We start from the raw sequence: 27,255 nt of genomic DNA, 5'->3' as shown, positions 1-27,255 counted from the left end.
GCCTTGAAGGAGCCCTGAACTGGGAAAGAGCAGCATGCAGAAGAAAGTGTCTGTGCTGTGAAGATCTGCAGCCATAAGAACACACCGAGGAGGTATGGACTTTAGCAAGCTGAGAACAGCATGATGGGACTCTAGAGAAATAGAACAACAACAAGTGGCAGCTTTAGATTTGGAGCAATCCAGCAAAGCTTGCAAATTTCTTGCTGGGCACCACCCTCTTGGTCAGGGTGAGAGGCCAGAAATGGAGGCCATTTTCCATGGGGAAAACGAAGTCATTGGCCCAGGCTCTGGGTGTCAGATGACAGGTGGCGTCTGGGGCTCTAAGGACTTGCAGGGTCCTAGTTGCTGGCAGCTTTTGTTCTGGAAGGATCCAGCACAGTTTGTCGATTCCTGGCTTGGCACTGCCCTGCCTGCCAGGCCAAGTGGCCACAAATGAAGGCCATTTTCCATGGGAAAAAGATGTCCTTTCCCCAGGGTCTCAGTAATATGTTCAAGGTGGCGTTTGAGGCTCTAAGTACTTCCAGGGCCCTAGTTGCTGCCAGCTTTTCTTTTGGAAAAATCCAGCAACGATTGCATCATTCTAGCAAGGCTCCCACTTTCTGCCAGGGTGAGTGGCTGCCAAGGGAGGCCATTTGCCATGGGAAAAAGAAGTCCTTTCCCCAGGGTCTGGGTGTCAGATGAAAGGTGGCCTTTGGGGTTCTGAGGACTTGTAGGGTAGTACTTACTGGCTAGAGTAGAGGAAATGGATTCTATTTGAATATCTGTCTAGAGGCTTTGCCCCACAGGTCCTGGTTGTCCTTGATGGGCTGCAGCTGTGAGCATTGAAGAGAACTGGGATAAAAGGGGGCGGCTTAGCCATTCAGGGAGAGCCTTGAAGGAGCCCTGAACTGGGAAAGAACAGCATGCAGAAGAAAGCGTCTGTGCTGTGAAGATCTGCAGCCATAAGAACACACCGAGGATGTATGGACTTTAGCAAGCTGAGAACAGCATTATGGGACTCTAGAGAAATAGAACAACAACAAGTGGCAGCTTTAGATTTGGAGCAATCCAGCAAAGCTTGCAAATTTCTTGCTGGGCACCACCCTCTTGGTCAGGGTGAGAGGCCAGAAATGGAGGCCATTTTCCATGGGGAAAACGAAGTCATTGGCCCAGGCTCTGGGTGTCAGATGAAAGGTGGCGTCTGGGGCTCTAAGGACTTGCAGGGTCCTAGTTGCTGGCAGCTTTTGTTCTGGAAGGATCCAGCAGAGTTTGTCGATTCCTGGCTTGGCACTGCCCTGCCTGCCAGGCCAAGTGGCCACAAATGAAGGCCATTTTCCATGGGAAAAAGATGTCCTTTCCCCAGGGTCTCAGTAATATGTTCAAGGTGGCGTTTGAGGCTCTAAGTACTTCCAGGGCCCTAGTTGCTGCCAGCTTTTCTTTTGGAAAAATCCAGCAACGATTGCATCATTCTAGCAAGGCTCCCACTTTCTGCCAGGGTGAGTGGCTGCCAAGGGAGGCCATTTGCCATGGGAAAAAGAAGTCCTTTCCCCAGGGTCTGGGTGTCAGATGAAAGGTGGCCTTTGGGGTTCTGAGGACTTGTAGGGTAGTACTTACTGGCTAGAGTAGAGGAAATGGATTCTATTTGAATATCTGTCTAGAGGCTTTGCCCCACAGGTCCTGGTTGTCCTTGATGGGCTGCAGCTGTGAGCATTGAAGAGAACTGGGATAAAAGGGGGCGGCTTAGCCATTCAGGGAGAGCCTTGAAGGAGCCCTGAACTGGGAAAGAACAGCATGCAGAAGAAAGCGTCTGTGCTGTGAAGATCTGCAGCCATAAGAACACACCGAGGAGGTATGGACTTTAGCAATCTGAGAACAGCATGATGGGACTCTAGAGAAATAGAACAACAACAAGTGGCAGCTTTAGATTTGGAGCAATCCAGCAAAGCTTGCAAATTTCTTGCTGGGCACCACCCTCTTGGTCAGGGTGAGAGGCCAGAAATGGAGGCCATTTTCCATGGGGAAAACGAAGTCATTGGCCCAGGCTCTGGGTGTCAGATGACAGGTGGCGTCTGGGGCTCTAAGGACTTGCAGGGTCCTAGTTGCTGGCAGCTTTCGTTCTGGAAGGATCCAGCAGAGTTTGTAGATTCCTGGCTTGGCACTGCCCTGCCTGCCAGGCCAAGTGGCCACAAATGAAGGCCATTTTCCATGGGAAAAAGATGTCCTTTCCCCAGGGTCTCAGTAATATGTTCAAGGTGGCGTTTGAGGCTCTAAGTACTTCCAGGGCCCTAGCTGCTGCCACCTTTTCTTTTGGAAAAATCCAGCAACGATTGCATCATTCTAGCAAGGCTCCCACTTTCTGCCAGGGTGAGTGGCTGCCAAGGGAGGCCATTAGCCATGGGAAAAAGAAGTCCTTTCCCCAGGGTCTGGGTGTCAGATGAAAGGTGGCCTTTGGGGTTCTGAGGACTTGTAGGGTAGTACTTACTGGCTAGAGTAGAGGAAATGGATTCTATTTGAATATCTGTCTAGAGGCTTTGCCCCACAGGTCCTGGTTGTCCTTGATGGGCTGCAGCTGTGAGCATTGAAGAGAACTGGGATAAAAGGGGGCGGCTTAGCCATTCAGGGAGAGCCTTGAAGGAGCCCTGAACTGGGAAAGAACAGCATGCAGAAGAAAGCGTCTGTGCTGTGAAGATCTGCAGCCATAAGAACACACCGAGGAGGTATGGACTTTAGCAAGCTGAGAACAGCATTATGGGACTCTAGAGAAATAGAACAACAACAAGTGGCAGCTTTAGATTTGGAGCAATCCAGCAAAGCTTGCAAATTTCTTGCTGGGCACCACCCTCTTGGTCAGGGTGAGAGGCCAGAAATGGAGGCCATTTTCCATGGGGAAAACGAAGTCATTGGCCCAGGCTCTGGGTGTCAGATGACAGGTGGCGTCTGGGGCTCTAAGGACTTGCAGGGTCCTAGTTGCTGGCAGCTTTTGTTCTGGAAGGATCCAGCAGAGTTTGTAGATTCCTGGCTTGGCACTGCCCTGCCTGCCAGGCCAAGTGGCCACAAATGAAGGCCATTTTCCATGGGAAAAAGATGTCCTTTCCCCAGGGTCTCAGTAATATGTTCAAGGTGGCGTTTGAGGCTCTAAGTACTTCCAGGGCCCTAGTTGCTGCCAGGTTTTCTTTTGGAAAAATCCAGCAACGATTGCATCATTCTAGCAAGGCTCCCACTTTCTGCCAGGGTGAGTGGCTGCCAAGGGAGGCCATTTGCCATGGGAAAAAGAAGTCCTTTCCCCAGGGTCTGGGTGTCAGATGAAAGGTGGCCTTTGGGGTTCTGAGGACTTGTAGGGTAGTACTTACTGGCTAGAGTAGAGGAAATGGATTCTATTTGAATATCTGTCTAGAGGCTTTGCCCCACAGGTCCTGGTTGTCCTTGATGGGCTGCAGCTGTGAGCATTGAAGAGAACTGGGATAAAAGGGGGCGGCTTAGCCATTCAGGGAGAGCCTTGAAGGAGCCCTGAACTGGGAAAGAACAGCATGCAGAAGAAAGCGTCTGTGCTGTGAAGATCTGCAGCCATAAGAACACACCGAGGAGGTATGGACTTTAGCAAGCTGAGAACAGCATGATGGGACTCTAGAGAAATAGAACAACAACAAGTGGCAGCTTTAGATTTGGAGCAATCCAGCAAAGCTTGCAAATTTCTTGCTGGGCACCACCCTCTTGGTCAGGGTGAGAGGCCAGAAATGGAGGCCATTTTCCATGGGGAAAACGAAGTCATTGGCCCAGGCTCTGGGTGTCAGATGAAAGGTGGCGTCTGGGGCTCTAAGGACTTGCAGGGTCCTAGTTGCTGGCAGCTTTCGTTCTGGAAGGATCCAGCAGAGTTTGTAGATTCCTGGCTTGGCACTGCCCTGCCTGCCAGGCCAAGTGGCCACAAATGAAGGCCATTTTCCATGGGAAAAAGATGTCCTTTCCCCAGGGTCTCAGTAATATGTTCAAGGTGGCGTTTGAGGCTCTAAGTACTTCCAGGGCCCTAGTTGCTGGCAGCTTTTCTTTTGGAAAAATCCAGCAACGATTGCATCATTCTAGCAAGGCTCCCACTTTCTGCCAGGGTGAGTGGCTGCCAAGGGAGGCCATTAGCCATGGGAAAAAGAATTCCTTTCCCCAGGGTCTGGGTGTCAGATGAAAGGTGGCCTTTGGGGTTCTGAGGACTTGTAGGGTAGTACTTACTGGCTAGAGTAGAGGAAATGGATTCTATTTGAATATCTGTCTAGAGGCTTTGCCCCACAGGTCCTGGTTGTCCTTGATGGGCTGCAGCTGTGAGCATTGAAGAGAACTGGGATAAAAGGGGGCGGCTTAGCCATTCAGGGAGAGCCTTGAAGGAGCCCTGAACTGGGAAAGAACAGCATGCAGAAGAAAGCGTCTGTGCTGTGAAGATCTGCAGCCATAAGAACACACCGAGGAGGTATGGACTTTAGCAATCTGAGAACAGCATGATGGGACTCTAGAGAAATAGAACAACAACAAGTGGCAGCTTTAGATTTGGAGCAATCCAGCAAAGCTTGCAAATTTCTTGCTGGGCACCACCCTCTTGGTCAGGGTGAGAGGCCAGAAATGGAGGCCATTTTCCATGGGGAAAACGAAGTCATTGGCCCAGGCTCTGGGTGTCAGATGACAGGTGGCGTCTGGGGCTCTAAGGACTTGCAGGGTCCTAGTTGCTGGCAGCTTTCGTTCTGGAAGGATCCAGCAGAGTTTGTAGATTCCTGGCTTGGCACTGCCCTGCCTGCCAGGCCAAGTGGCCACAAATGAAGGCCATTTTCCATGGGAAAAAGATGTCCTTTCCCCAGGGTCTCAGTAATATGTTCAAGGTGGCGTTTGAGGCTCTAAGTACTTCCAGGGCCCTAGCTGCTGCCACCTTTTCTTTTGGAAAAATCCAGCAACGATTGCATCATTCTAGCAAGGCTCCCACTTTCTGCCAGGGTGAGTGGCTGCCAAGGGAGGCCATTAGCCATGGGAAAAAGAAGTCCTTTCCCCAGGGTCTGGGTGTCAGATGAAAGGTGGCCTTTGGGGTTCTGAGGACTTGTAGGGTAGTACTTACTGGCTAGAGTAGAGGAAATGGATTCTATTTGAATATCTGTCTAGAGGCTTTGCCCCACAGGTCCTGGTTGTCCTTGATGGGCTGCAGCTGTGAGCATTGAAGAGAACTGGGATAAAAGGGGGCGGCTTAGCCATTCAGGGAGAGCCTTGAAGGAGCCCTGAACTGGGAAAGAACAGCATGCAGAAGAAAGCGTCTGTGCTGTGAAGATCTGCAGCCATAAGAACACACCGAGGAGGTATGGACTTTAGCAAGCTGAGAACAGCATTATGGGACTCTAGAGAAATAGAACAACAACAAGTGGCAGCTTTAGATTTGGAGCAATCCAGCAAAGCTTGCAAATTTCTTGCTGGGCACCACCCTCTTGGTCAGGGTGAGAGGCCAGAAATGGAGGCCATTTTCCATGGGGAAAACGAAGTCATTGGCCCAGGCTCTGGGTGTCAGATGACAGGTGGCGTCTGGGGCTCTAAGGACTTGCAGGGTCCTAGTTGCTGGCAGCTTTTGTTCTGGAAGGATCCAGCAGAGTTTGTAGATTCCTGGCTTGGCACTGCCCTGCCTGCCAGGCCAAGTGGCCACAAATGAAGGCCATTTTCCATGGGAAAAAGATGTCCTTTCCCCAGGGTCTCAGTAATATGTTCAAGGTGGCGTTTGAGGCTCTAAGTACTTCCAGGGCCCTAGTTGCTGCCAGGTTTTCTTTTGGAAAAATCCAGCAACGATTGCATCATTCTAGCAAGGCTCCCACTTTCTGCCAGGGTGAGTGGCTGCCAAGGGAGGCCATTTGCCATGGGAAAAAGAAGTCCTTTCCCCAGGGTCTGGGTGTCAGATGAAAGGTGGCCTTTGGGGTTCTGAGGACTTGTAGGGTAGTACTTACTGGCTAGAGTAGAGGAAATGGATTCTATTTGAATATCTGTCTAGAGGCTTTGCCCCACAGGTCCTGGTTGTCCTTGATGGGCTGCAGCTGTGAGCATTGAAGAGAACTGGGATAAAAGGGGGCGGCTTAGCCATTCAGGGAGAGCCTTGAAGGAGCCCTGAACTGGGAAAGAACAGCATGCAGAAGAAAGCGTCTGTGCTGTGAAGATCTGCAGCCATAAGAACACACCGAGGAGGTATGGACTTTAGCAAGCTGAGAACAGCATGATGGGACTCTAGAGAAATAGAACAACAACAAGTGGCAGCTTTAGATTTGGAGCAATCCAGCAAAGCTTGCAAATTTCTTGCTGGGCACCACCCTCTTGGTCAGGGTGAGAGGCCAGAAATGGAGGCCATTTTCCATGGGGAAAACGAAGTCATTGGCCCAGGCTCTGGGTGTCAGATGAAAGGTGGCGTCTGGGGCTCTAAGGACTTGCAGGGTCCTAGTTGCTGGCAGCTTTCGTTCTGGAAGGATCCAGCAGAGTTTGTAGATTCCTGGCTTGGCACTGCCCTGCCTGCCAGGCCAAGTGGCCACAAATGAAGGCCATTTTCCATGGGAAAAAGATGTCCTTTCCCCAGGGTCTCAGTAATATGTTCAAGGTGGCGTTTGAGGCTCTAAGTACTTCCAGGGCCCTAGTTGCTGGCAGCTTTTCTTTTGGAAAAATCCAGCAACGATTGCATCATTCTAGCAAGGCTCCCACTTTCTGCCAGGGTGAGTGGCTGCCAAGGGAGGCCATTAGCCATGGGAAAAAGAATTCCTTTCCCCAGGGTCTGGGTGTCAGATGAAAGGTGGCCTTTGGGGTTCTGAGGACTTGTAGGGTAGTACTTACTGGCTAGAGTAGAGGAAATGGATTCTATTTGAATATCTGTCTAGAGGCTTTGCCCCACAGGTCCTGGTTGTCCTTGATGGGCTGCAGCTGTGAGCATTGAAGAGAACTGGGATAAAAGGGGGCGGCTTAGCCATTCAGGGAGAGCCTTGAAGGAGCCCTGAACTGGGAAAGAACAGCATGCAGAAGAAAGCGTCTGTGCTGTGAAGATCTGCAGCCATAAGAACACACCGAGGAGGTATGGACTTTAGCAATCTGAGAACAGCATGATGGGACTCTAGAGAAATAGAACAACAACAAGTGGCAGCTTTAGATTTGGAGCAATCCAGCAAAGCTTGCAAATTTCTTGCTGGGCACCACCCTCTTGGTCAGGGTGAGAGGCCAGAAATGGAGGCCATTTTCCATGGGGAAAACGAAGTCATTGGCCCAGGCTCTGGGTGTCAGATGAAAGGTGGTGTCTGGGGCTCTAAGGACTTGCAGGGTCCTAGTTGCTGGCAGCTTTCGTTCTGGAAGGATCCAGCACAGTTTGTAGATTCCTGGCTTGGCACTGCCCTGCCTGCCAGGCCAAGTGGCCACAAATGAAGGCCATTTTCCATGGGAAAAAGATGTCCTTTCCCCAGGGTCTCAGTAATATGTTCAAGGTGGCGTTTGAGGCTCTAAGTACTTCCAGGGCCCTAGTTGCTGCCAGCTTTTCTTTTGGAAAAATCCAGCAACGATTGCATCATTCTAGCAAGGCTCCCACTTTCTGCCAGGGTGAGTGGCTGCCAAGGGAGGCCATTTGCCATGGGAAAAAGAAGTCCTTTCCCCGGGGTCTGGGTGTCAGATGAAAGGTGGCCTTTGGGGTTCTGAGGACTTGTAGGGTAGTACTTACTGGCTAGAGTAGAGGAAATGGATTCTATTTGAATATCTGTCTAGAGGCTTTGCCCCACAGGTCCTGGTTGTCCTTGATGGGCTGCAGCTGTGAGCATTGAAGAGAACTGGGATAAAAGGGGGCGGCTTAGCCATTCAGGGAGAGCCTTGAAGGAGCCCTGAACTGGGAAAGAACAGCATGCAGAAGAAAGCGTCTGTGCTGTGAAGATCTGCAGCCATAAGAACACACCGAGGAGGTATGGACTTTAGCAAGCTGAGAACAGCATGATGGGACTCTAGAGAAATAGAACAACAACAAGTGGCAGCTTTAGATTTGGAGCAATCCAGCAAAGCTTGCAAATTTCTTGCTGGGCACCACCCTCTTGGTCAGGGTGAGAGGCCAGAAATGGAGGCCATTTTCCATGGGGAAAACGAAGTCATTGGCCCAGGCTCTGGGTGTCAGATGAAAGGTGGCGTCTGGGGCTCTAAGGACTTGCAGGGTCCTAGTTGCTGGCAGCTTTTGTTCTGGAAGGATCCAGCAGAGTTTGTCGATTCCTGGCTTGGCACTGCCCTGCCTGCCAGGCCAAGTGGCCACAAATGAAGGCCATTTTCCATGGGAAAAAGATGTCCTTTCCCCAGGGTCTCAGTAATATGTTCAAGGTGGCGTTTGAGGCTCTAAGTACTTCCAGGGCCCTAGTTGCTGCCAGCTTTTCTTTTGGAAAAATCCAGCAACGATTGCATCATTCTAGCAAGGCTCCCACTTTCTGCCAGGGTGAGTGGCTGCCAAGGGAGGCCATTTGCCATGGGAAAAAGAAGTCCTTTCCCCAGGGTCTGGGTGTCAGATGAAAGGTGGCCTTTGGGGTTCTGAGGACTTGTAGGGTAGTACTTACTGGCTAGAGTAGAGGAAATGGATTCTATTTGAATATCTGTCTAGAGGCTTTGCCCCACAGGTCCTGGTTGTCCTTGATGGGCTGCAGCTGTGAGCATTGAAGAGAACTGGGATAAAAGGGGGCGGCTTAGCCATTCAGGGAGAGCCTTGAAGGAGCCCTGAACTGGGAAAGAACAGCATGCAGAAGAAAGCGTCTGTGCTGTGAAGATCTGCAGCCATAAGAACACACCGAGGAGGTATGGACTTTAGCAAGCTGAGAACAGCATTATGGGACTCTAGAGAAATAGAACAACAACAAGTGGCAGCTTTAGATTTGGAGCAATCCAGCAAAGCTTGCAAATTTCTTGCTGGGCACCACCCTCTTGGTCAGGGTGAGAGGCCAGAAATGGAGGCCATTTTCCATGGGGAAAACGAAGTCATTGGCCCAGGCTCTGGGTGTCAGATGACAGGTGGCGTCTGGGGCTCTAAGGACTTGCAGGGTCCTAGTTGCTGGCAGCTTTTGTTCTGGAAGGATCCAGCAGAGTTTGTAGATTCCTGGCTTAGCACTGCCCTGCCTGCCAGGCCAAGTGGCCACAAATGAAGGCCATTTTCCATGGGAAAAAGATGTCCTTTCCCCAGGGTCTCAGTAATATGTTCAAGGTGGCGTTTGAGGCTCTAAGTACTTCCAGGGCCCTAGTTGCTGCCAGCTTTTCTTTTGGAAAAATCCAGCAACGATTGCATCATTCTAGCAAGGCTCCCACTTTCTGCCAGGGTGAGTGGCTGCCAAGGGAGGCCATTTGCCATGGGAAAAAGAAGTCCTTTCCCCGGGGTCTGGGTGTCAGATGAAAGGTGGCCTTTGGGGTTCTGAGGACTTGTAGGGTAGTACTTACTGGCTAGAGTAGAGGAAATGGATTCTATTTGAATATCTGTCTAGAGGCTTTGCCCCACAGGTCCTGGTTGTCCTTGATGGGCTGCAGCTGTGAGCATTGAAGAGAACTGGGATAAAAGGGGGCGGCTTAGCCATTCAGGGAGAGCCTTGAAGGAGCCCTGAACTGGGAAAGAACAGCATGCAGAAGAAAGCGTCTGTGCTGTGAAGATCTGCAGCCATAAGAACACACCGAGGAGGTATGGACTTTAGCAATCTGAGAACAGCATGATGGGACTCTAGAGAAATAGAACAACAACAAGTGGCAGCTTTCGATTTGGAGCAATCCAGCAAAGCTTGCAAATTTCTTGCTGGGCACCACCCTCTTGGTCAGGGTGAGAGGCCAGAAATGGAGGCCATTTTCCATGGGGAAAACGAAGTCATTGGCCCAGGCTCTGGGTGTCAGATGACAGGTGGCGTCTGGGGCTCTAAGGACTTGCAGGGTCCTAGTTGCTGGCAGCTTTTCTTATGGAAGGATCCAGCACAGTTTGTCGATTCCTGGCTTGGCACTGCCCTGCCTGCCAGGCCAAGTGGCCACAAATGAAGGCCATTTTCCATGGGAAAAAGATGTCCTTTCCCCAGGGTCTCAGTAATATGTTCAAGGTGGCGTTTGAGGCTCTAAGTACTTCCAGGGCCCTAGTTGCTGCCAGCTTTTCTTTTGGAAAAATCCAGCAACGATTGCATCATTCTAGCAAGGCTCCCACTTTCTGCCAGGGTGAGTGGCTGCCAAGGGAGGCCATTTGCCATGGGAAAAAGAAGTCCTTTCCCCAGGGTCTGGGTGTCAGATGAAAGGTGGCCTTTGGGGTTCTGAGGACTTGTAGGGTAGTACTTACTGGCTAGAGTAGAGGAAATGGATTCTATTTGAATATCTGTCTAGAGGCTTTGCCCCACAGGTCCTGGTTGTCCTTGATGGGCTGCAGCTGTGAGCATTGAAGAGAACTGGGATAAAAGGGGGCGGCTTAGCCATTCAGGGAGAGCCTTGAAGGAGCCCTGAACTGGGAAAGAACAGCATGCAGAAGAAAGCGTCTGTGCTGTGAAGATCTGCAGCCATAAGAACACACCGAGGAGGTATGGACTTTAGCAAGCTGAGAACAGCATTATGGGACTCTAGAGAAATAGAACAACAACAAGTGGCAGCTTTAGATTTGGAGCAATCCAGCAAAGCTTGCAAATTTCTTGCTGGGCACCACCCTCTTGGTCAGGGTGAGAGGCCAGAAATGGAGGCCATTTTCCATGGGGAAAACGAAGTCATTGGCCCAGGCTCTGGGTGTCAGATGAAAGGTGGCGTCTGGGGCTCTAAGGACTTGCAGGGTCCTAGTTGCTGGCAGCTTTTGTTCTGGAAGGATCCAGCAGAGTTTGTCGATTCCTGGCTTGGCACTGCCCTGCCTGCCAGGCCAAGTGGCCACAAATGAAGGCCATTTTCCATGGGAAAAAGATGTCCTTTCCCCAGGGTCTCAGTAATATGTTCAAGGTGGCGTTTGAGGCTCTAAGTACTTCCAGGGCCCTAGTTGCTGCCAGCTTTTCTTTTGGAAAAATCCAGCAACGATTGCATCATTCTAGCAAGGCTCCCACTTTCTGCCAGGGTGAGTGGCTGCCAAGGGAGGCCATTTGCCATGGGAAAAAGAAGTCCTTTCCCCAGGGTCTGGGTGTCAGATGAAAGGTGGCCTTTGGGGTTCTGAGGACTTGTAGGGTAGTACTTACTGGCTAGAGTAGAGGAAATGGATTCTATTTGAATATCTGTCTAGAGGCTTTGCCCCACAGGTCCTGGTTGTCCTTGATGGGCTGCAGCTGTGAGCATTGAAGAGAACTGGGATAAAAGGGGGCGGCTTAGCCATTCAGGGAGAGCCTTGAAGGAGCCCTGAACTGGGAAAGAACAGCATGCAGAAGAAAGCGTCTGTGCTGTGAAGATCTGCAGCCATAAGAACACACCGAGGAGGTATGGACTTTAGCAAGCTGAGAACAGCATTATGGGACTCTAGAGAAATAGAACAACAACAAGTGGCAGCTTTCGATTTGGAGCAATCCAGCAAAGCTTGCAAATTTCTTGCTGGGCACCACCCTCTTGGTCAGGGTGAGAGGCCAGAAATGGAGGCCATTTTCCATGGGGAAAACGAAGTCATTGGCCCAGGCTCTGGGTGTCAGATGAAAGGTGGCGTCTGGGGCTCTAAGGACTTGCAGGGTCCTAGTTGCTGGCAGCTTTCATTCTGGAAGGATCCAGCAGAGTTTGTAGATTCCTGGCTTGGCACTGCCCTGCCTGCCAGGCCAAGTGGCCACAAATGAAGGCCATTTTCCATGGGAAAAAGATGTCCTTTCCCCAGGGTCTCAGTAATATGTTCAAGGTGGCGTTTGAGGCTCTAAGTACTTCCAGGGCCCTAGTTGCTGCCAGGTTTTCTTTTGGAAAAATCCAGCAACGATTGCATCATTCTAGCAAGGCTCCCACTTTCTGCCAGGGTGAGTGGCTGCCAAGGGAGGCCATTTGCCATGGGAAAAAGAATTCCTTTCCCCAGGGTCTGGGTGTCAGATGAAAGGTGGCCTTTGGGGTTCTGAGGACTTGTAGGGTAGTACTTACTGGCTAGAGTAGAGGAAATGGATTCTATTTGAATATCTGTCTAGAGGCTTTGCCCCACAGGTCCTGGTTGTCCTTGATGGGCTGCAGCTGTGAGCATTGAAGAGAACTGGGATAAAAGGGGGCGGCTTAGCCATTCAGGGAGAGCCTTGAAGGAGCCCTGAACTGGGAAAGAACAGCATGCAGAAGAAAGCGTCTGTGCTGTGAAGATCTGCAGCCATAAGAACACACCGAGGAGGTATGGACTTTAGCAAGCTGAGAACAGCATTATGGGACTCTAGAGAAATAGAACAACAACAAGTGGCAGCTTTAGATTTGGAGCAATCCAGCAAAGCTTGCAAATTTCTTGCTGGGCACCACCCTCTTGGTCAGGGTGAGAGGCCAGAAATGGAGGCCATTTTCCATGGGGAAAACGAAGTCATTGGCCCAGGCTCTGGGTGTCAGATGAAAGGTGGCGTCTGGGGCTCTAAGGACTTGCAGGGTCCTAGTTGCTGGCAGCTTTCATTCTGGAAGGATCCAGCAGAGTTTGTAGATTCCTGGCTTGGCACTGCCCTGCCTGCCAGGCCAAGTGGCCACAAATGAAGGCCATTTTCCATGGGAAAAAGATGTCCTTTCCCCAGGGTCTCAGTAATATGTTCAAGGTGGCGTTTGAGGCTCTAAGTACTTCCAGGGCCCTAGTTGCTGCCAGCTTTTCTTTTGGAAAAATCCAGCAACGATTGCATCATTCTAGCAAGGCTCCCACTTTCTGCCAGGGTGAGTGGCTGCCAAGGGAGGCCATTTGCCATGGGAAAAAGAAGTCCTTTCCCCAGGGTCTGGGTGTCAGATGAAAGGTGGCCTTTGGGGTTCTGAGGACTTGTAGGGTAGTACTTACTGGCTAGAGTAGAGGAAATGGATTCTATTTGAATATCTGTCTAGAGGCTTTGCCCCACAGGTCCTGGTTGTCCTTGATGGGCTGCAGCTGTGAGCATTGAAGAGAACTGGGATAAAAGGGGGCGGCTTAGCCATTCAGGGAGAGCCTTGAAGGAGCCCTGAACTGGGAAAGAACAGCATGCAGAAGAAAGCGTCTGTGCTGTGAAGATCTGCAGCCATAAGAACACACCGAGGAGGTATGAACTTTAGCAATCTGAGAACAGCATGATGGGACTCTAGAGAAATAGAACAACAACAAGTGGCAACTTTCGATTTGGAGCAATCCAGCAAAGATTGCAAATTTCTTGCTGGGCACCACCCTCTTGGTCAGAGCGAGTGGCCAGAAATGGAGGCCATTTTCCATGGGGAAAACGAAGTCATTGGCCCAGGCTCTGGGTGTCAGATGACAGGTGGCATCTGGGGCTCTAAGGACTTGCAGGGTCCAAGTTGCTGGCAGCTTTCGTTCTGGAAGGATCCAGCAGAGTTTGTAGATTCCTGGCTTGGCACTGCCCTGCCTGCCAGGCCAAGTGGCCACAAATGAAGGCCATTTTCCATGGGAAAAAGATGTCCTTTCCCCAGGGTCTCAGTAATATGTTCAAGGTGGCGTTTGAGGCTCTAAGTACTTCCAGGGCCCTAGTTGCTGCCAGCTTTTCTTTTGGAAAAATCCAGCAACGATTGCATCATTCTAGCAAGGCTCCCACTTTCTGCCAGGGTGAGTGGCTGCCAAGGGAGGCCATTTGCCATGGGAAAAAGAATTCCTTTCCCCAGGGTCTGGGTGTCAGATGAAAGGTGGCCTTTGGGGTTCTGAGGACTTGTAGGGTAGTACTTACTGGCTAGAGTAGAGGAAATGGATTCTATTTGAATATCTGTCTAGAGGCTTTGCCCCACAGGTCCTGGTTGTCCTTGATGGGCTGCAGCTGTGAGCATTGAAGAGAACTGGGATAAAAGGGGGCGGCTTAGCCATTCAGGGAGAGCCTTGAAGGAGCCCTGAACTGGGAAAGAACAGCATGCAGAAGAAAGCGTCTGTGCTGTGAAGATCTGCAGCCATAAGAACACACCGAGGAGGTATGAACTTTAGCAATCTGAGAACAGCATGATGGGACTCTAGAGAAATAGAACAACAACAAGTGGCAACTTTAGATTTGGAGCAATCCAGCAAAGATTGCAAATTTCTTGCTGGGCACCACCCTCTTGGTCAGAGCGAGTGGCCAGAAATGGAGGCCATTTTCCATGGGGAAAACGAAGTCATTGGCCCAGGCTCTGGGTGTCAGATGACAGGTGGCATCTGGGGCTCTAAGGACTTGCAGGGTCCAAGTTGCTGGCAGCTTTCGTTCTGGAAGGATCCAGCAGAGTTTGTAGATTCCTGGCTTGGCACTGCCCTGCCTGCCAGGCCAAGTGGCCACAAATGAAGGCCATTTTCCATGGGAAAAAGATGTCCTTTCCCCAGGGTCTCAGTAATATGTTCAAGGTGGCGTTTGAGGCTCTAAGTACTTCCAGGGCCCTAGTTGCTGCCAGCTTTTCTTTTGGAAAAATCCAGCAACGATTGCATCATTCTAGCAAGGCTCCCACTTTCTGCCAGGGTGAGTGGCTGCCAAGGGAGGCCATTTGCCATGGGAAAAAGAATTCCTTTCCCCAGGGTCTGGGTGTCAGATGAAAGGTGGCCTTTGGGGTTCTGAGGACTTGTAGGGTACTACTTACTGGCTAGAGTAGAGGAAATGGATTCTATTTGAATATCTGTCTAGAGGCTTTGCCCCACAGGTCCTGGTTGTCCTTGATGGGCTGCAGCTGTGAGCATTGAAGAGAACTGGGATAAAAGGGGGCGGCTTAGCCATTCAGGGAGAGCCTTGAAGGAGCCCTGAACTGGGAAAGAACAGCATGCAGAAGAAAGCGTCTGTGCTGTGAAGATCTGCAGCCATAAGAACACACCGAGGAGGTATGGACTTTAGCAAGCTGAGAACAGCATTATGGGACTCTAGAGAAATAGAACAACAACAAGTGGCAGCTTTAGATTTGGAGCAATCCAGCAAAGCTTGCAAATTTCTTGCTGGGCACCACCCTCTTGGTCAGGGTGAGAGGCCAGAAATGGAGGCCATTTTCCATGGGGAAAACGAAGTCATTGGCCCAGGCTCTGGGTGTCAGATAAAAGGTGGCGTCTGGGGCTCTAAGGACTTGCAGGGTCCTAGTTGCTGGCAGCTTTCGTTCTGGAAGGATCCAGCAGAGTTTGTAGATTCCTGGCTTGGCACTGCCCTGCCTGCCAGGCCAAGTGGCCACAAATGAAGGCCATTTTCCATGGGAAAAAGATGTCCTTTCCCCAGGGTCTCAGTAATATGTTCAAGGTGGCGTTTGAGGCTCTAAGTACTTCCAGGGCCCTAGTTGCTGCCAGCTTTTCTTTTGGAAAAATCCAGCAACGATTGCATCATTCTAGCAAGGCTCCCACTTTCTGCCAGGGTGAGTGGCTGCCAAGGGAGGCCATTAGCCATGGGAAAAAGAAGTCCTTTCCCCAGGGTCTGGGTGTCAGATGAAAGGTGGCCTTTGGGGTTCTGAGGACTTGTAGGGTAGTACTTACTGGCTAGAGTAGAGGAAATGGATTCTATTTGAATATCTGTCTAGAGGCTTTGCCCCACAGGTCCTGGTTGTCCTTGATGGGCTGCAGCTGTGAGCATTGAAGAGAACTGGGATAAAAGGGGGCGGCTTAGCCATTCAGGGAGAGCCTTGAAGGAGCCCTGAACTGGGAAAGAACAGCATGCAGAAGAAAGCGTCTGTGCTGTGAAGATCTGCAGCCATAAGAACACACCGAGGAGGTATGGACTTTAGCAAGCTGAGAACAGCATTATGGGACTCTAGAGAAATAGAACAACAACAAGTGGCAGCTTTAGATTTGGAGCAATCCAGCAAAGCTTGCAAATTTCTTGCTGGGCACCACCCTCTTGGTCAGGGTGAGAGGCCAGAAATGGAGGCCATTTTCCATGGGGAAAACGAAGTCATTGGCCCAGGCTCTGGGTGTCAGATGAAAGGTGGCGTCTGGGGCTCTAAGGACTTGCAGGGTCCTAGTTGCTGGCAGCTTTTGTTCTGGAAGGATCCAGCACAGTTTGTCGATTCCTGGCTTGGCACTGCCCTGCCTGCCAGGCCAAGTGGCCACAAATGAAGGCCATTTTCCATGGGAAAAAGATGTCCTTTCCCCAGGGTCTCAGTAATATGTTCAAGGTGGCGTTTGAGGCTCTAAGTACTTCCAGGGCCCTAGTTGCTGCCAGGTTTTCTTTTGGAAAAATCCAGCAACGATTGCATCATTCTAGCAAGGCTCCCACTTTCTGCCAGGGTGAGTGGCTGCCAAGGGAGGCCATTTTCCATGGGAAAAAGAAGTCCTTTCCCCAGGGTCTGGGTGTCAGATGAAAGGTGGCCTTTGGGGTTCTGAGGACTTGTAGGGTAGTACTTACTGGCTAGAGTAGAGGAAATGGATTCTATTTGAATATCTGTCTAGAGGCTTTGCCCCACAGGTCCTGGTTGTCCTTGATGGGCTGCAGCTGTGAGCATTGAAGAGAACTGGGATAAAAGGGGGCGGCTTAGCCATTCAGGGAGAGCCTTGAAGGAGCCCTGAACTGGGAAAGAACAGCATGCAGAAGAAAGCGTCTGTGCTGTGAAGATCTGCAGCCATAAGAACACACCGAGGAGGTATGGACTTTAGCAAGCTGAGAACAGCATGATGGGACTCTAGAGAAATAGAACAACAACAAGTGGCAGCTTTAGATTTGGAGCAATCCAGCAAAGCTTGCAAATTTCTTGCTGGGCACCACCCTCTTGGTCAGGGTGAGAGGCCAGAAATGGAGGCCATTTTCCATGGGGAAAACGAAGTCATTGGCCCAGGCTCTGGGTGTCAGATGAAAGGTGGCGTCTGGGGCTCTAAGGACTTGCAGGGTCCTAGTTGCTGGCAGCTTTGGTTCTGGAAGGATCCAGCAGAGTTTGTCGATTCCTGGCTTGGCACTGCCCTGCCTGCCAGGCCAAGTGGCCACAAATGAAGGCCATTTTCCATGGGAAAAAGATGTCCTTTCCCCAGGGTCTCAGTAATATGTTCAAGGTGGCGTTTGAGGCTCTAAGTACTTCCAGGGCCCTAGTTGCTGCCAGCTTTTCTTTTGGAAAAATCCAGCAACGATTGCATCATTCTAGCAAGGCTCCCACTTTCTGCCAGGGTGAGTGGCTGCCAAGGGAGGCCATTTGCCATGGGAAAAAGAAGTCCTTTCCCCGGGGTCTGGGTGTCAGATGAAAGGTGGCCTTTGGGGTTCTGAGGACTTGTAGGGTAGTACTTACTGGCTAGAGTAGAGGAAATGGATTCTATTTGAATATCTGTCTAGAGGCTTTGCCCCACAGGTCCTGGTTGTCCTTGATGGGCTGCAGCTGTGAGCATTGAAGAGAACTGGGATAAAAGGGGGCGGCTTAGCCATTCAGGGAGAGCCTTGAAGGAGCCCTGAACTGGGAAAGAACAGCATGCAGAAGAAAGCGTCTGTGCTGTGAAGATCTGCAGCCATAAGAACACACCGAGGAGGTATGGACTTTAGCAAGCTGAGAACAGCATGATGGGACTCTAGAGAAATAGAACAACAACAAGTGGCAGCTTTAGATTTGGAGCAATCCAGCAAAGCTTGCAAATTTCTTGCTGGGCACCACCCTCTTGGTCAGGGTGAGAGGCCAGAAATGGAGGCCATTTTCCATGGGGAAAACGAAGTCATTGGCCCAGGCTCTGGGTGTCAGATGAAAGGTGGCGTCTGGGGCTCTAAGGACTTGCAGGGTCCTAGTTGCTGGCAGCTTTCGTTCTGGAAGGATCCAGCAGAGTTTGTAGATTCCTGGCTTGGCACTGCCCTGCCTGCCAGGCCAAGTGGCCACAAATGAAGGCCATTTTCCATGGGAAAAAGATGTCCTTTCCCCAGGGTCTCAGTAATATGTTCAAGGTGGCGTTTGAGGCTCTAAGTACTTCCAGGGCCCTAGTTGCTGCCACCTTTTCTTTTGGAAAAATCCAGCAACGATTGCATCATTCTAGCAAGGCTCCCACTTTCTGCCAGGGTGAGTGGCTGCCAAGGGAGGCCATTTGCCATGGGAAAAAGAAGTCCTTTCCCCAGGGTCTGGGTGTCAGATGAAAGGTGGCCTTTGGGGTTCTGAGGACTTGTAGGGTAGTACTTACTGGCTAGAGTAGAGGAAATGGATTCTATTTGAATATCTGTCTAGAGGCTTTGCCCCACAGGTCCTGGTTGTCCTTGATGGGCTGCAGCTGTGAGCATTGAAGAGAACTGGGATAAAAGGGGGCGGCTTAGCCATTCAGGGAGAGCCTTGAAGGAGCCCTGAACTGGGAAAGAACAGCATGCAGAAGAAAGCGTCTGTGCTGTGAAGATCTGCAGCCATAAGAACACACCGAGGAGGTATGGACTTTAGCAAGCTGAGAACAGCATGATGGGACTCTAGAGAAATAGAACAACAACAAGTGGCAGCTTTAGATTTGGAGCAATCCAGCAAAGCTTGCAAATTTCTTGCTGGGCACCACCCTCTTGGTCAGGGTGAGAGGCCAGAAATGGAGGCCATTTTCCATGGGGAAAACGAAGTCATTGGCCCAGGCTCTGGGTGTCAGATGACAGGTGGCGTCTGGGGCTCTAAGGACTTGCAGGGTCCTAGTTGCTGGCAGCTTTTGTTCTGGAAGGATCCAGCACAGTTTGTCGATTCCTGGCTTGGCACTGCCCTGCCTGCCAGGCCAAGTGGCCACAAATGAAGGCCATTTTCCATGGGAAAAAGATGTCCTTTCCCCAGGGTCTCAGGAATATGTTCAAGGTGGCGTTTGAGGCTCTAAGTACTTCCAGGGCCCTAGTTGCTGCCAGCTTTTCTTTTGGAAAAATCCAGCAACGATTGCATCATTCTAGCAAGGCTCCCACTTTCTGCCAGGGTGAGTGGCTGCCAAGGGAGGCCATTTGCCATGGGAAAAAGAAGTCCTTTCCCCAGGGTCTGGGTGTCAGATGAAAGGTGGCCTTTGGGGTTCTGAGGACTTGTAGGGTAGTACTTACTGGCTAGAGTAGAGGAAATGGATTCTATTTGAATATCTGTCTAGAGGCTTTGCCCCACAGGTCCTGGTTGTCCTTGATGGGCTGCAGCTGTGAGCATTGAAGAGAACTGGGATAAAAGGGGGCGGCTTAGCCATTCAGGGAGAGCCTTGAAGGAGCCCTGAACTGGGAAAGAACAGCATGCAGAAGAAAGCGTCTGTGCTGTGAAGATCTGCAGCCATAAGAACACACCGAGGAGGTATGGACTTTAGCAAGCTGAGAACAGCATGATGGGACTCTAGAGAAATAGAACAACAACAAGTGGCAGCTTTAGATTTGGAGCAATCCAGCAAAGCTTGCAAATTTCTTGCTGGGCACCACCCTCTTGGTCAGGGTGAGAGGCCAGAAATGGAGGCCATTTTCCATGGGGAAAACGAAGTCATTGGCCCAGGCTCTGGGTGTCAGATGAAAGGTGGCGTCTGGGGCTCTAAGGACTTGCAGGGTCCTAGTTGCTGGCAGCTTTCGTTCTGGAAGGATCCAGCAGAGTTTGTAGATTCCTGGCTTGGCACTGCCCTGCCTGCCAGGCCAAGTGGCCACAAATGAAGGCCATTTTCCATGGGAAAAAGATGTCCTTTCCCCAGGGTCTCAGTAATATGTTCAAGGTGGCGTTTGAGGCTCTAAGTACTTCCAGGGCCCTAGTTGCTGCCAGCTTTTCTTTTGGAAAAATCCAGAAACGATTGCATCATTCTAGCAAGGCTCCCACTTTCTGCCAGGGTGAGTGGCTGCCAAGGGAGGCCATTAGCCATGGGAAAAAGAATTCCTTTCCCCAGGGTCTGGGTGTCAGATGAAAGGTGGCCTTTGGGGTTCTGAGGACTTGTAGGGTAGTACTTACTGGCTAGAGTAGAGGAAATGGATTCTATTTGAATATCTGTCTAGAGGCTTTGCCCCACAGGTCCTGGTTGTCCTTGATGGGCTGCAGCTGTGAGCATTGAAGAGAACTGGGATAAAAGGGGGCGGCTTAGCCATTCAGGGAGAGCCTTGAAGGAGCCCTGAACTGGGAAAGAACAGCATGCAGAAGAAAGCGTCTGTGCTGTGAAGATCTGCAGCCATAAGAACACACCGAGGAGGTATGGACTTTAGCAAGCTGAGAACAGCATGATGGGACTCTAGAGAAATAGAACAACAACAAGTGGCAGCTTTAGATTTGGAGCAATCCAGCAAAGCTTGCAAATTTCTTGCTGGGCACCACCCTCTTGGTCAGGGTGAGAGGCCAGAAATGGAGGCCATTTTCCATGGGGAAAACGAAGTCATTGGCCCAGGCTCTGGGTGTCAGATGAAAGGTGGTGTCTGGGGCTCTAAGGACTTGCAGGGTCCTAGTTGCTGGCAGCTTTCGTTCTGGAAGGATCCAGCACAGTTTGTAGATTCCTGGCTTGGCACTGCCCTGCCTGCCAGGCCAAGTGGCCACAAATGAAGGCCATTTTCCATGGGAAAAAGATGTCCTTTCCCCAGGGTCTCAGTAATATGTTCAAGGTGGCGTTTGAGGCTCTAAGTACTTCCAGGGCCCTAGTTGCTGCCAGCTTTTCTTTTGGAAAAATCCAGCAACGATTGCATCATTCTAGCAAGGCTCCCACTTTCTGCCAGGGTGAGTGGCTGCCAAGGGAGGCCATTTGCCATGGGAAAAAGAAGTCCTTTCCCCGGGGTCTGGGTGTCAGATGAAAGGTGGCCTTTGGGGTTCTGAGGACTTGTAGGGTAGTACTTACTGGCTAGAGTAGAGGAAATGGATTCTATTTGAATATCTGTCTAGAGGCTTTGCCCCACAGGTCCTGGTTGTCCTTGATGGGCTGCAGCTGTGAGCATTGAAGAGAACTGGGATAAAAGGGGGCGGCTTAGCCATTCAGGGAGAGCCTTGAAGGAGCCCTGAACTGGGAAAGAACAGCATGCAGAAGAAAGCGTCTGTGCTGTGAAGATCTGCAGCCATAAGAACACACCGAGGAGGTATGGACTTTAGCAAGCTGAGAACAGCATGATGGGACTCTAGAGAAATAGAACAACAACAAGTGGCAGCTTTCGATTTGGAGCAATCCAGCAAAGCTTGCAAATTTCTTGCTGGGCACCACCCTCTTGGTCAGGGTGAGAGGCCAGAAATGGAGGCCATTTTCCATGGGGAAAACGAAGTCATTGGCCCAGGCTCTGGGTGTCAGATGACAGGTGGCGTCTGGGGCTCTAAGGACTTGCAGGGTCCTAGTTGCTGGCAGCTTTTGTTCTGGAAGGATCCAGCACAGTTTGTCGATTCCTGGCTTGGCACTGCCCTGCCTGCCAGGCCAAGTGGCCACAAATGAAGGCCATTTTCCATGGGAAAAAGATGTCCTTTCCCCAGGGTCTCAGGAATATGTTCAAGGTGGCGTTTGAGGCTCTAAGTACTTCCAGGGCCCTAGTTGCTGCCAGCTTTTCTTTTGGAAAAATCCAGCAACGATTGCATCATTCTAGCAAGGCTCCCACTTTCTGCCAGGGTGAGTGGCTGCCAAGGGAGGCCATTTGCCATGGGAAAAAGAAGTCCTTTCCCCAGGGTCTGGGTGTCAGATGAAAGGTGGCCTTTGGGGTTCTGAGGACTTGTAGGGTAGTACTTACTGGCTAGAGTAGAGGAAATGGATTCTATTTGAATATCTGTCTAGAGGCTTTGCCCCACAGGTCCTGGTTGTCCTTGATGGGCTGCAGCTGTGAGCATTGAAGAGAACTGGGATAAAAGGGGGCGGCTTAGCCATTCAGGGAGAGCCTTGAAGGAGCCCTGAACTGGGAAAGAACAGCATGCAGAAGAAAGCGTCTGTGCTGTGAAGATCTGCAGCCATAAGAACACACCGAGGAGGTATGGACTTTAGCAAGCTGAGAACAGCATTATGGGACTCTAGAGAAATAGAACAACAACAAGTGGCAGCTTTAGATTTGGAGCAATCCAGCAAAGCTTGCAAATTTCTTGCTGGGCACCACCCTCTTGGTCAGGGTGAGAGGCCAGAAATGGAGGCCATTTTCCATGGGGAAAACGAAGTCATTGGCCCAGGCTCTGGGTGTCAGATGAAAGGTGGCGTCTGGGGCTCTAAGGACTTGCAGGGTCCTAGTTGCTGGCAGCTTTTGTTCTGGAAGGATCCAGCAGAGTTTGTCGATTCCTGGCTTGGCACTGCCCTGCCTGCCAGGCCAAGTGGCCACAAATGAAGGCCATTTTCCATGGGAAAAAGATGTCCTTTCCCCAGGGTCTCAGTAATATGTTCAAGGTGGCGTTTGAGGCTCTAAGTACTTCCAGGGCCCTAGTTGCTGCCAGCTTTTCTTTTGGAAAAATCCAGCAACGATTGCATCATTCTAGCAAGGCTCCCACTTTCTGCCAGGGTGAGTGGCTGCCAAGGGAGGCCATTTGCCATGGGAAAAAGAAGTCCTTTCCCCAGGGTCTGGGTGTCAGATGAAAGGTGGCCTTTGGGGTTCTGAGGACTTGTAGGGTAGTACTTACTGGCTAGAGTAGAGGAAATGGATTCTATTTGAATATCTGTCTAGAGGCTTTGCCCCACAGGTCCTGGTTGTCCTTGATGGGCTGCAGCTGTGAGCATTGAAGAGAACTGGGATAAAAGGGGGCGGCTTAGCCATTCAGGGAGAGCCTTGAAGGAGCCCTGAACTGGGAAAGAACAGCATGCAGAAGAAAGCGTCTGTGCTGTGAAGATCTGCAGCCATAAGAACACACCGAGGAGGTATGGACTTTAGCAAGCTGAGAACAGCATGATGGGACTCTAGAGAAATAGAACAACAACAAGTGGCAGCTTTAGATTTGGAGCAATCCAGCAAAGCTTGCAAATTTCTTGCTGGGCACCACCCTCTTGGTCAGGGTGAGAGGCCAGAAATGGAGGCCATTTTCCATGGGGAAAACGAAGTCATTGGCCCAGGCTCTGGGTGTGAGATGACAGGTGGCGTCTGGGGCTCTAAGGACTTGCAGGGTCCTAGTTGCTGGCAGCTTTTGTTCTGGAAGGATCCAGCAGAGTTTGTAGATTCCTGGCTTAGCACTGCCCTGCCTGCCAGGCCAAGTGGCCACAAATGAAGGCCATTTTCCATGGGAAAAAGATGTCCTTTCCCCAGGGTCTCAGTAATATGTTCAAGGTGGCGTTTGAGGCTCTAAGTACTTCCAGGGCCCTAGTTGCTGCCAGCTTTTCTTTTGGAAAAATCCAGCAACGATTGCATCATTCTAGCAAGGCTCCCACTTTCTGCCAGGGTGAGTGGCTGCCAAGGGAGGCCATTTGCCATGGGAAAAAGAAGTCCTTTCCCCAGGGTCTGGGTGTCAGATGAAAGGTGGCCTTTGGGGTTCTGAGGACTTGTAGGGTAGTACTTACTGGCTAGAGTAGAGGAAATGGATTCTATTTGAATATCTGTCTAGAGGCTTTGCCCCACAGGTCCTGGTTGTCCTTGATGGGCTGCAGCTGTGAGCATTGAAGAGAACTGGGATAAAAGGGGGCGGCTTAGCCATTCAGGGAGAGCCTTGAAGGAGCCCTGAACTGGGAAAGAACAGCATGCAGAAGAAAGCGTCTGTGCTGTGAAGATCTGCAGCCATAAGAACACACCGAGGAGGTATGGACTTTAGCAAGCTGAGAACAGCATGATGGGACTCTAGAGAAATAGAACAACAACAAGTGGCAGCTTTAGATTTGGAGCAATCCAGCAAAGCTTGCAAATTTCTTGCTGGGCACCACCCTCTTGGTCAGGGTGAGAGGCCAGAAATGGAGGCCATTTTCCATGGGGAAAACGAAGTCATTGGCCCAGGCTCTGGGTGTCAGATGAAAGGTGGCGTCTGGGGCTCTAAGGACTTGCAGGGTCCTAGTTGCTGGCAGCTTTCGTTCTGGAAGGATCCAGCAGAGTTTGTAGATTCCTGGCTTGGCACTGCCCTGCCTGCCAGGCCAAGTGGCCACAAATGAAGGCCATTTTCCATGGGAAAAAGATGTCCTTTCCCCAGGGTCTCAGTAATATGTTCAAGGTGGCGTTTGAGGCTCTAAGTACTTCCAGGGCCCTAGTTGCTGGCAGCTTTTCTTTTGGAAAAATCCAGCAACGATTGCATCATTCTAGCAAGGCTCCCACTTTCTGCCAGGGTGAGTGGCTGCCAAGGGAGGCCATTAGCCATGGGAAAAAGAATTCCTTTCCCCAGGGTCTGGGTGTCAGATGAAAGGTGGCCTTTGGGGTTCTGAGGACTTGTAGGGTAGTACTTACTGGCTAGAGTAGAGGAAATGGATTCTATTTGAATATCTGTCTAGAGGCTTTGCCCCACAGGTCCTGGTTGTCCTTGATGGGCTGCAGCTGTGAGCATTGAAGAGAACTGGGATAAAAGGGGGCGGCTTAGCCATTCAGGGAGAGCCTTGAAGGAGCCCTGAACTGGGAAAGAACAGCATGCAGAAGAAAGCGTCTGTGCTGTGAAGATCTGCAGCCATAAGAACACACCGAGGAGGTATGGACTTTAGCAAGCTGAGAACAGCATGATGGGACTCTAGAGAAATAGAACAACAACAAGTGGCAGCTTTAGATTTGGAGCAATCCAGCAAAGCTTGCAAATTTCTTGCTGGGCACCACCCTCTTGGTCAGGGTGAGAGGCCAGAAATGGAGGCCATTTTCCATGGGGAAAACGAAGTCATTGGCCCAGGCTCTGGGTGTCAGATGAAAGGTGGTGTCTGGGGCTCTAAGGACTTGCAGGGTCCTAGTTGCTGGCAGCTTTCGTTCTGGAAGGATCCAGCACAGTTTGTAGATTCCTGGCTTGGCACTGCCCTGCCTGCCAGGCCAAGTGGCCACAAATGAAGGCCATTTTCCATGGGAAAAAGATGTCCTTTCCCCAGGGTCTCAGTAATATGTTCAAGGTGGCGTTTGAGGCTCTAAGTACTTCCAGGGCCCTAGTTGCTGCCAGCTTTTCTTTTGGAAAAATCCAGCAACGATTGCATCATTCTAGCAAGGCTCCCACTTTCTGCCAGGGTGAGTGGCTGCCAAGGGAGGCCATTTGCCATGGGAAAAAGAAGTCCTTTCCCCGGGGTCTGGGTGTCAGATGAAAGGTGGCCTTTGGGGTTCTGAGGACTTGTAGGGTAGTACTTACTGGCTAGAGTAGAGGAAATGGATTCTATTTGAATATCTGTCTAGAGGCTTTGCCCCACAGGTCCTGGTTGTCCTTGATGGGCTGCAGCTGTGAGCATTGAAGAGAACTGGGATAAAAGGGGGCGGCTTAGCCATTCAGGGAGAGCCTTGAAGGAGCCCTGAACTGGGAAAGAACAGCATGCAGAAGAAAGCGTCTGTGCTGTGAAGATCTGCAGCCATAAGAACACACCGAGGAGGTATGGACTTTAGCAAGCTGAGAACAGCATGATGGGACTCTAGAGAAATAGAACAACAACAAGTGGCAGCTTTCGATTTGGAGCAATCCAGCAAAGCTTGCAAATTTCTTGCTGGGCACCACCCTCTTGGTCAGGGTGAGAGGCCAGAAATGGAGGCCATTTTCCATGGGGAAAACGAAGTCATTGGCCCAGGCTCTGGGTGTCAGATGACAGGTGGCGTCTGGGGCTCTAAGGACTTGCAGGGTCCTAGTTGCTGGCAGCTTTTGTTCTGGAAGGATCCAGCACAGTTTGTCGATTCCTGGCTTGGCACTGCCCTGCCTGCCAGGCCAAGTGGCCACAAATGAAGGCCATTTTCCATGGGAAAAAGATGTCCTTTCCCCAGGGTCTCAGTAATATGTTCAAGGTGGCGTTTGAGGCTCTAAGTACTTCCAGGGCCCTAGTTGCTGCCAGCTTTTCTTTTGGAAAAATCCAGCAACGATTGCATCATTCTAGCAAGGCTCCCACTTTCTGCCAGGGTGAGTGGCTGCCAAGGGAGGCCATTTGCCATGGGAAAAAGAAGTCCTTTCCCCAGGGTCTGGGTGTCAGATGAAAGGTGGCCTTTGGGGTTCTGAGGACTTGTAGGGTAGTACTTACTGGCTAGAGTAGAGGAAATGGATTCTATTTGAATATCTGTCTAGAGGCTTTGCCCCACAGGTCCTGGTTGTCCTTGATGGGCTGCAGCTGTGAGCATTGAAGAGAACTGGGATAAAAGGGGGCGGCTTAGCCATTCAGGGAGAGCCTTGAAGGAGCCCTGAACTGGGAAAGAACAGCATGCAGAAGAAAGCGTCTGTGCTGTGAAGATCTGCAGCCATAAGAACACACCGAGGAGGTATGGACTTTAGCAAGCTGAGAACAGCATGATGGGACTCTAGAGAAATAGAACAACAACAAGTGGCAGCTTTAGATTTGGAGCAATCCAGCAAAGCTTGCAAATTTCTTGCTGGGCACCACCCTCTTGGTCAGGGTGAGAGGCCAGAAATGGAGGCCATTTTCCATGGGGAAAACGAAGTCATTGGCCCAGGCTCTGGGTGTCAGATGAAAGGTGGCGTCTGGGGCTCTAAGGACTTGCAGGGTCCTAGTTGCTGGCAGCTTTCGTTCTGGAAGGATCCAGCAGAGTTTGTAGATTCCTGGCTTGGCACTGCCCTGCCTGCCAGGCCAAGTGGCCACAAATGAAGGCCATTTTCCATGGGAAAAAGATGTCCTTTCCCCAGGGTCTCAGTAATATGTTCAAGGTGGCGTTTGAGGCTCTAAGTACTTCCAGGGCCCTAGTTGCTGGCAGCTTTTCTTTTGGAAAAATCCAGCAACGATTGCATCATTCTAGCAAGGCTCCCACTTTCTGCCAGGGTGAGTGGCTGCCAAGGGAGGCCATTAGCCATGGGAAAAAGAATTCCTTTCCCCAGGGTCTGGGTGTCAGATGAAAGGTGGCCTTTGGGGTTCTGAGGACTTGTAGGGTAGTACTTACTGGCTAGAGTAGAGGAAATGGATTCTATTTGAATATCTGTCTAGAGGCTTTGCCCCACAGGTCCTGGTTGTCCTTGATGGGCTGCAGCTGTGAGCATTGAAGAGAACTGGGATAAAAGGGGGCGGCTTAGCCATTCAGGGAGAGCCTTGAAGGAGCCCTGAACTGGGAAAGAACAGCATGCAGAAGAAAGCGTCTGTGCTGTGAAGATCTGCAGCCATAAGAACACACCGAGGAGGTATGGACTTTAGCAAGCTGAGAACAGCATGATGGGACTCTAGAGAAATAGAACAACAACAAGTGGCAGCTTTAGATTTGGAGCAATCCAGCAAAGCTTGCAAATTTCTTGCTGGGCACCACCCTCTTGGTCAGGGTGAGAGGCCAGAAATGGAGGCCATTTTCCATGGGGAAAACGAAGTCATTGGCCCAGGCTCTGGGTGTCAGATGAAAGGTGGTGTCTGGGGCTCTAAGGACTTGCAGGGTCCTAGTTGCT

This window comes from Agelaius phoeniceus, chromosome 28 (genome assembly GCF_051311805.1).
Source record: "Agelaius phoeniceus isolate bAgePho1 chromosome 28, bAgePho1.hap1, whole genome shotgun sequence".
Taxonomy (NCBI): Eukaryota; Metazoa; Chordata; class Aves; order Passeriformes; family Icteridae; genus Agelaius; species Agelaius phoeniceus.
The sequence above is the reverse complement of the archived record's forward strand: the minus strand, read 5'-3'. Positions refer to the sequence as shown.